Here is a 9478-nt window from a genome sequence, read left to right on the forward strand (position 1 = left end):
CAAGTCCTGTGGAAGGCAGCAACCGTAGGATCAAAGACACGTGAAGCAGCTAAACATGACATCCTGGGGCAGGAGGGGTGTGTTTCAGCAGCAAGGCTGGCCCCGCAGCTGGCAGCTTTCAGTTCTGCACCTCGGAAAGCACTTCTCAGCCAGGCACTGAAATTAGACGCCAGGACCCTGCCCCCGCCCCGTGTGGCCAAAATAGCACCTTTTCTTTGTGTTTCCGGCTCAGACAGACTCTGTGTAGCAACATGGCTTAGGTAAATACATTGCTGAGTAAAGTCTTTCTTTTCACTTTCTGGAAATGTACTGGTAAATGCCTTCTGATTGTCCTTGTTTCCCCTGGCTTAAACAGTTCCTACCTTCTGTGTGCTATTAAATCGTGCACGCACGTGTGTGTGTGTGTGTGTGTGTGTGTGTGTGTGTGTGTGTGTGTGTGTTATCGAAATCAGTGCCATGCAAAAAGGCACAGGAAGGAGGTAAAAGATTTTACCTAGCACATGAAAAGACAGAGGGAGAATATATTGAAATACACTGCAAAGAGGCAGCTGGCGAGCTCCCAGGGAGAGGAGATCGCTGCAGAAATGGGGTGAAGCTATTTCGTCTTAATCTTATGTGGCATTCCTGCTGGGTAGCTAGCCAGCCTGGCTTCTCACTATCTTGTTAAGTGGTGAGTTTTATGGTGTGCATTGTTTTCACAAGACTGGCCACCCCAGGCTGTATTAGGAGTCAGGTTCTGGGTGTCTGTATAAGACACCAAAAGCCAATATGGTCAGACTTGAGATGACGATGACCTGGTTGTTAAAGCGGGGCTTTAGTTCTTCCCTTTGGCCTTTTGTCTTTACATTTAGTTGAACCATGAGTGCCCCTTGAAGACAGGGACTTCATTTACCCCAGCTCCATGTTGTAACTGTCTTTCCTAACATCATAGCTTTCACATGAAAGATGCACATAATAAATATTTAATAAATCAGCAAGTCTCCCCAAAACATTGGTTCTCATTTGGACCCGTTTTTCAAAGAGTATCTAACAAAAGTGCACAGTGACTTCTAGAGCAGAGGTTAGAAGACAGTTTTGTTTGTTTTAAGAGATTCTATGTGTATGAGTGGTTTGCCTGCATGTATGGCTGTGCACCATGTGCATGCATTGCCCTCAGAAACCAGAAGAGGGTGTTGGATTCTTCAGAACTGAAATTATGAATGGTTGTGAGCAGGCATGTGTGTGCTGGGAACAGAACAAGCATCCTCTGCATGCAAAATAAGTGCTCTTATCCACCGAGCCATCTCTCCAGTCCCTAGAACACAGTTTTACATTAGCATTTTTAATTTGTTTTATATACTGACCACAGTTTCCCCTCCCTCCTCTCCTCTCATTCCCTCCCCCCAGCTATCCCCTCCCCATCCATTCCTCCTCTGTCTCCATTCAGAAAGGGGCAGGCCTCCCATGGGCTTGAACAAAGCATGGTACATCAAGTTGAGATAGTACCAGGCTCCTCCCCCTGCATAAAGGCTGGGCAAGGCAATCCGGCCTGGAGAACAGGTTCCCAAAGGCCAGCTAAGCACCAGGGACAGGTCCTGATCTCACCACTAGGAGCCTTACAAACAGACCAAGCTACACAACTGTCACACACATGTAAAGGGCCTAGGTCAGTCCCATACAGGCTCCCTAACTGTTGAGTAAAATGGTCCAGAGTCCATGTGCTCCCAAGAGCTCAGGTCAGCTGTCTTTGTGGATTCCTCAGTCATGACCTTGAATCCCCCAGCTTGTACAATCCCTCCTCCCCTTTCTTCAGGAGGACTCCTGGAGCTCGGCCCAGTGCTTGGCTGTGGATCTCTGCATCTGCTTCCGTTCTTATATTAGCATTTTTCAGTAGTGTTGCTTCTGAAAACTATTCTGAGAAAGTAAAAAACCAGAGAACAAGGTAAGAACATCTCTCATAAACCTTTGGTTCGTACCTGTTTTCTTAGGCCCACTTGCATCTTATTTCACGTCCTAAGAACACCCTGCCCCCATAAAGGGTCCCCAGGACAGTTTAGGTAAAACCACTAATAAAATCCTATTGAACTAGAAAAAACAGTGCAGACTGGAGGCTAACATGGGCTTTGATATGCGCCACAGGTATACACCAATAGAGAACTAGATGCCCCATGGGGGGGGGGGGGCAAGAGGAGATGAGGGAAGTGGCCTTTTGTCAGACAGAAGCCCATGTCACAGGTTTCTGAGGAATGCTACATGGCAACTTCTATCTATCCGCCAGTAGTCTTTCCGTGTCTAGGCCGAGCTGAGCCCAGACTATCATTGGGGACATCAGTGCCCTTTGAGGGGCCTGGGGCTCTCCCTGTGGACCTAACACTTCTATCCACCAGTAACACACTGTGTGACTGGACACTGAAGGCTTCTACTTCCACCAGAGGTTTAATTAAGCGGAGCATGTGTGCAACTCTTTTAAAACTCTTATGTGCATCAATATGTACTGTAGGACACACAGAATTACCTGGGGAATGACTGATAGATTAATGGACCATAAGACAGTGGACTTCATTCATTACAAAATGGGTGGCCTAAGGAGAAATATTTTTTTTTTTAATTAACAAGCCACAGACAGGAATTATTTAACTTGGCTGCTCTGACAGTTCCTGCATCCCTTTCCAAGACTCTGGAGGCTGAATGATTTCCCAAGAGAATACAAGTTTAGAAAAAAAACCTCCAGCTGGCGCCTTAGACAGAACACTTGCTTGCAGACAGATGGCAACGTCCCGTGGTGATGTCCAGGCACACGTGTAGCCTGGGGTGGTGGGAATGGGCTCAACTCCTTTAACTGAAATACACAGCCTCCACTAGCCTCCTGCTCTCGGTGAATGTGCTGGTTTCATTCCGCTGCTGTGGTAAAGCCCTCTGGTAAATACCAACTCAGGGGAGAAAAGGGTTTCTTCCATCTGACTGGTTACAGTCCACCATTGAGGGATGGCGGGGTAGGAACTCAAGCAGGACTTTGAATTAAAAACCATGGTAGAGTGCTGCTTGCTAACAGGCTCACTCAGGTTCATGCTTAGCCAGCTTACTCATATAGCCCAGGGAATGGTACTGCCCACAGTGGGCTAGGCCCTCTGAAGTCAATTAATCAATGCAGTCCCTCACAGACATGTCTACAGGTCTGTCTGATTTGGGAAATTCCTCAACTGAGACTCCCTTTTCAGATGACTCCAGGCTGTGTGAAGCTAACTGTTAAAGCTAACTAGGACAGTGAGTAGGCAGACTCTATTCATTGACTGCTGTCCTGCCACTTTTAAATTTTTAAGAATGAGCAAAATAAAATTTTAAGAATGAACTTATAGGACTGGAGAGATGGCTCAGAAGGTAAACGTGTGTACTGCGCTTGCAGAGGGTGGTGGTGTTTGCTTTTTACTCTTTTGGGGAGCCCACCACCCAGCTCCAAATAAATCACACACAGAGGCTTATTCTTACTTATAAACACCTGGCCTTAGCTTGGCTTGTTGCTTGCCAGCTTTCCTTAACTTAAATTATTTCATCTACCTTTTGCCTCTCGTTCTCTTACTTCTGTAAATCTTACTCCTACTCCGTGGCTGGCTGTGAAGCTGGGTGGCTGGTCCCTAGAGTCCTCCTCCTTCTTTGGCTACTTCTTTCTTCCCTCCCAGATTTCTCCTTCTATATATTCTCTCTGCCTGCTAGCCCGCCTATCCTTTCTCCTGCCTTGCTATTGGCCATTCAGTTCTTTATTAGACCATCAGGTGTTCTAGACAGGCACAGTAACACAGCTTCACAGAGTTAAACAAATGCAACATAAACAAAAGTAGCCCACCTTAAAACAATATTCTACAACAAGAGGGTCTAATTTGAGTTCCAAGCACCTAGATCAGGTGGCTCACAACTGCCAGTAACTCCAGTTCCAGGGAATCCAACACCCTCTCCTCACCTCCTCGAGCACTGACTGTACTTACATAATCATACACAAATGTACATGTGCACACACACAATTTAATAATGATAAATAATAAAATAACAACATTTAAAAGAATGGACTTACAGCAAATAGCTACAAGTAAAAATTACTTATAGCAAAAACTAATGTATGGATAGCCCTTTGGGGATCATGAGCTATCAACTCTTTGGTTCCAAAATAATGTTTTTGGTAGTTTGTTGGAGGAAGTCATAGGAAAGTGACACACAATGGATGGCGTATACAACAACAGTAAGTGTGTTGTCTCACAGTCTAGACTGCAAGGTTAGTTCCGTCTGAGAGCTAGGAGAGAGAGAGCATGCCAGCCCTGTGCCCTGGACCCTGGGGATGGCCAGCCTGATTTCCTCAGCTCACACCTCTCTGCTCTCATCTTCACCTGGCACTCTCCCAGTGTGCATGTCTGTGTATAGGTCTTTGCAACTTTTTTAATTGTTAACTTAATTACTTTTCGACACTATCTTATTATGTTGCCTACACTGGTCTTGAGTCCCTGGGCAAAAGGGATCCTCCTGTTTCCACCTCTGTGCAAGCTGGGATGATAGATGCACACAATGCTGCCAGCTTAACTTCCCCTTTTTGTAAGGACACCCACTTATCTGAACTCACTCTATCTGCAATGGCCCCATGTTAGTACCACAGATTTGGGGGTAGGGGAGTATATGCACACAGTGACATGTGTCTTGTAAGCAAAGTGGGAATTGTTCATGTCCCATTTTATGAAGAAATGAACCTCAGAAGGTTTTCGTATATTCATAGGGAGTGAAACCCTGTCACAAACGCAAGTGGCTGCAGTCAGCGCAAGCTGCAAGGTGCCTCTTGCTCTCAATTTGCTGAGCTAGTCTCAGGCCAGGGGAGTAAGAGCTGCGGCTACACTGAGGGGTAGGTAGGGAGACGGGGAGTGCTCACCGAGGTCTTGTGGAAGTAGGTTAGCAGATGCCCAGTTATTAAGAGCACCACTTGCGGCCCCGTGGCTGAACCTCAGCAGGGCTTGCTCCAAGGCAACTGTCGACTCCAGGTTTTCCTTGCAAGTTAGCTCTCTCTGAAGGGAGGTGGGTACAAGGAGCTCATTCAGGACAGAACGTAAAATGCTGTGCGCCTCCTTTCTCTCTCCATAACGTCACTCTTTGCCTCTCTGTGCTTCTCCTTTGTCCTGCCTGTTGAGTAAGCACAGTGTGGGTGTCAGGAGCGTGTGAGCCGCCAGCGGCTGAGTGTGGCGGGGCCCACTCCTGATGATGTACGTGGCAGGGCAGGCCGCAGAAGGGGAGCTTCTCGGAGAGGGCTTTGCCAATGCACCCTTTAACCTGCTTCTTCTTCTTTGCCTGGTCACTCTTGCCAGGGAAACCCAGTGCCCTCCTGGAACACAGGATCCCCTAAGCAAAAGGAAAGGACACCCCCCCCATCACCCCTGCCCACTACGCACACCAGCCTACCAGCCTCCACTCTGAGGAATACAGGACAGAGTGGCTGAGTGTAGATCTGAGATACACTCTGACCTTGGCTCTGCCACTTGCTAAGTGACTTTAGGGAAGCTGCTTAATTTCCATGTCACTCATAAAGTGGAGGCGATGCACTTGTTTGCCTCATAAGGTTATTGCATGGGTAGATGATGTGAGCTAGAAGTGTGTGTGTGACAACATGTCTATCACACAATTCAAGCATCAGTGAGTGTAAACAACACTCTCCTGTTGAGCTATTTTCTTTCTCAAGTGTCATTTGTTAATCTGTTAATTAGCAGCTGTCAGGATACATGTCAAAATCAAACAGTGTTCGAGTCTGGATGATGGAATTGTGGGTGATTTTATTGTCCTATTTTTGATTGATTATTTAAGTTTCTAAACTTAATTGTTTAGTAAATATATATCACTTTTAAAAGTTTTAGTGTTGGGGGTAGAACCTAGGGCCCTGAGCAGGCTAAACATGTTTTTTTTTTTTTTTTTTTGAAAAACATTTTTTCATACACAGTATTTTGATCATGTTTCTCTTCCCCCAATTCCTCCAGGATCCTCTCCACTCACCCAACTGTATGTTTACTCTCTCTCTCTCTTAAAAAGCAAACCAAAAACAAGAAACACACACACCCCACCGCCTCCTCTTCCAAACCACCCCCCGCCCTCCAAATCAGAACAAGCAAAAGACTAAGAAGAACAAAACCTGCCAAAATAAAGCAAAATGAAACAAGAAGTCCACAAAAACACCAGAGTTTGTTTTGTGTTGGCCATCTACTGCTGGGTCTGGGGCCTGCCCTTAAGTGTGGTTTATGTGCCCAGTGAGACTCCGCTGGCGAAACTGATGTTCCCTTTGCCATCAGGTGCCGATTGTAGATAGCTTCTGGGTCAGGGTGGGGCCCCACGTCCACTTCCCACTCTCCGGGCTGGGACCCCACCTGCCTTGAACCTGTGCCTGTCTTGTGTGTGATGCAACGGTCTCTGTGGTTGTTGTAATGCCCCCTTTCATCCCTCATTTTTTATTAATTTGGGGTTTGATCATTTCTTGCCCTCTACTCTTTCAGGGTGTCAGTTCTTCCCGTTGTTCTAGAGCTTTCTTTCATGTCTGTCACTGTGTTGTTACTATGAGATCTCTCTAGTTTTCTGATGCAGGCACTTTGTGCTATGAACTGGCCTTTTAGAGACACTTTCATTGTGTCCCGTAGGTCTGGGTAGATTGTGTTTTCCCTCTTCATTCAGTCCTAAAAAGGTTTTAATTTTCTTCATTTCTGCATTGACCTATTTTTCATTTATTAGTGAGTTGTTCGGTTTTCATGAGTTTATATATTTTCTGCTGTTTCTGTTGTTGATAGCTAGCTTTATCCATGGTGGTCAGATAGGATGCAGTGTGTTATTTCAATTTTCTTATATATGTTGAGACTCACTTTGTGTCCTAGCATGTGGCCAATTTTGGAGAAAGTTCCATGACCTGCTGAGAAGAAATTTAAATTCAAGTGCTACTTCCTGATGACTAGGCATTCAAATATATGAGCCTGTGGGAATCATTCTCATTCCAACACCACAATACCCTTGTGTTTGGTGCATAAATGTTTAGAATTGCAATATCCTCTTGATTTTTTTCTTTAATTTATATGCAGGGTCCCTCCTGTCTTTTCTGATTGTTTTGGTTTTGAATTCTATTTTATCAACTATTAAATAACCTTTTCTGCTTGTTTCTTGGGTCCATCTGCTTGGAATACCTTTTCCATCCTTTTACCCTGGGATGAATGTCGATCCTTGATGGTAAGGTATGTTTCTTGAATGCAGCAGAAAGGTGGATCCTATTTTCTAATCCAATACGTTAGTCTGTGTCTTTTTATTAGGGAATTGAGACCACTTATATTGAGAGTTATCAGCGAGCAGTGTTTATTGATTTCTGTGACTTGGTTGTTGTGGTGTGGGTCCTCCCCCTCTTTTTTTGTTTTTGTTTTTGTCATTGTTGTTGTTTTGAGACAGGGTTTCTCTGTGTAGCTTTGCGCCTTTCCTGGGACTCACTTGGTAGCCCAGGCTGGCCTCAAACTCACAGAGATCCGCCTGCCTCTGGCTCCCTAGTGCTGGGATTAAAGGCGTGCACCCCCACCAGCGCCCGGCTCCCCCCCTCTTTTGATGAACTGTTCTATGAGTATTTATTCCTTGTGTTTTCTTGGATGTACTTAGCCTCTACAGATTGAAGTTTTCCCTCCAGTGTCTTCTATAGAGCTGGATTTATAGTTATATATTGCTTAAATTTGGTTTTATCATGGAATGTCTTTCTTTTCACAATTATTGTAATTGATGGTTTTGCTGGGTATAGTAATCTAGGTTGGCATCTGTGGTCTCTCAGTTTGTAGAATATTTGCTCAGGCCTTTCTGGCTGTCAGAGTCTTCATTGAGAAGTCCAGTGTTAATATAATGGGCCTCTCCTTATATGTAACTGAGTCTTTTTTCATTTGGCAGCTTTTAATATCCTTTCTTTGTTCTGTACATTCAGTGTTTTGATTATTATGTTTCACGGGAAATTTCTTTTCTGGTCTTGTCTATTTGGTATTCTGTATGCTTCTTGTACCTTGAAAAGCATCGCCTTTAAATTGGGAAAATTTTCTTGTATGGTTTTGTTAAAAATATTTTCTGTGCCTTTAATCTGGGATTCTTTTCCTTCTTTCCTTCTTCTATTCCTACTATTCATCAGTTTGCTCTTTTCATAATTTCCCAGATTTCCTTGATGTTTTGTGCCTAGACATTTTTAGATTTAACATTTCCTTTGACTGAGTAGTCCATTTCTTCTACCTTGTTGTCAAGACCTGAAACTCTCTCTCCCCTGTCTTGTAATCTGCTAGGGAGCCTTACCTTTGTGGTCTTTGTTTGACCTCCTAAGCTTTTCATTTTCATTTCCAGTTTTATTTTAGCTTGGGCTTTATTTAGTGACTCTATTCCTACTTTCATGTCTTGAAGACTTAAAACGTTTTCATTAGTTCATATAACTGTTAGTATTTTTACAGTCTTCATTGGGATATTAGTTCATATCCTCTTTAAGTTCTTTGAAAATATTCATAATTACTATTTTGCAATTGTTGTCTTGTGCTTCAGTTAAACTGCATTTCTCAGGGCTTATTGAAATAGTCTCACCAGCTTTCAGAGGAGGCATATTGTCTTGGCTGTTCATGCCTGTGTTTTTGCACTGGGATCTAGGCATCTGTAGTTATAATATCTGGGGTGGTTTTTGGTATAGCTATCTAGTCTTCTTTTGAGTGGGTAGTTCTATTCTTTGGTTGCTCTCGCCCACTCTAGATCCTAGGAAAGTATGGTGGCTGAGGAGTCTCGTGTAGAGATTGCTTCTGTCAGTTGGCAGATAACACAAAGAAATGGAGATGGTCTAAGAGGAAAGACACAAAGGGCAGAAGGAAATGGCTAGGGAGACAGAGGGTCCACACCAGGAGGCAGAGTCCCCAGGGAGTGGTGGTGGGTGAGGAGAGGGGCTCCTTCCGGCAGGCTAAGAGCAAGTCTAGAGAGGTTGGAATGGGGGACAGAGAGGATGGTGAGTCCCTACCTTTGTGGTTTCTCTGGTAGAAAGTATTTTTCTGCAGGCCAGCAGCTGATGCAAGGGAATGGAGGTGGGCTGGAAGGGAACAATGACTGGGTTAATAGGAAAGAGCTAAGGGGCCCCAGGGTCTGTACCAAGAGGTGGATGGAAAACGGGGAACCTGCAGTAGGATAAAGAGTAAGTATGTAGGAACAGGAATTAAAGGGCTTTAGGGACCCTGAGTTTGCACCTAGATGTCCTTTATTGCTACATCCTCAATCAACTTGTTTAAAATAGGGACAGAAGACAGTCGCTGAGAACCTACAGGGCATGGTAGACCAGGTATGAGTGCATACAAAGTGGAGAAGGCATGACCAGGTGGAGGCGAGGGTCTAGAGAAAGAATCAAGAAAGGAAAACAAATTATACAAGGAGGTGGGCAGTGTTGCTAAGGGTAAGGCTGAGTAGGACGCAAGTTCTCTTCCAGTGGCTTTGGGCAATACAGAGAGAGAGATAT

The 9478-nt window shown here is 44.7% G+C and overlaps 1 protein-coding gene across 1 annotated transcript in view; it reads left to right on the forward strand.

Moving 5' to 3' along the window:
• Positions 1 to 9478, forward strand: part of Vtcn1 (V-set domain containing T cell activation inhibitor 1) — a 65296-nt gene that overhangs the window by 34177 nt on the left and 21641 nt on the right. The window lies entirely within an intron of this gene.

This window comes from Peromyscus maniculatus, chromosome 6 (assembly GCF_049852395.1).
Source record: "Peromyscus maniculatus bairdii isolate BWxNUB_F1_BW_parent chromosome 6, HU_Pman_BW_mat_3.1, whole genome shotgun sequence".
NCBI classification, from domain to species: Eukaryota; Metazoa; Chordata; class Mammalia; order Rodentia; family Cricetidae; genus Peromyscus; species Peromyscus maniculatus.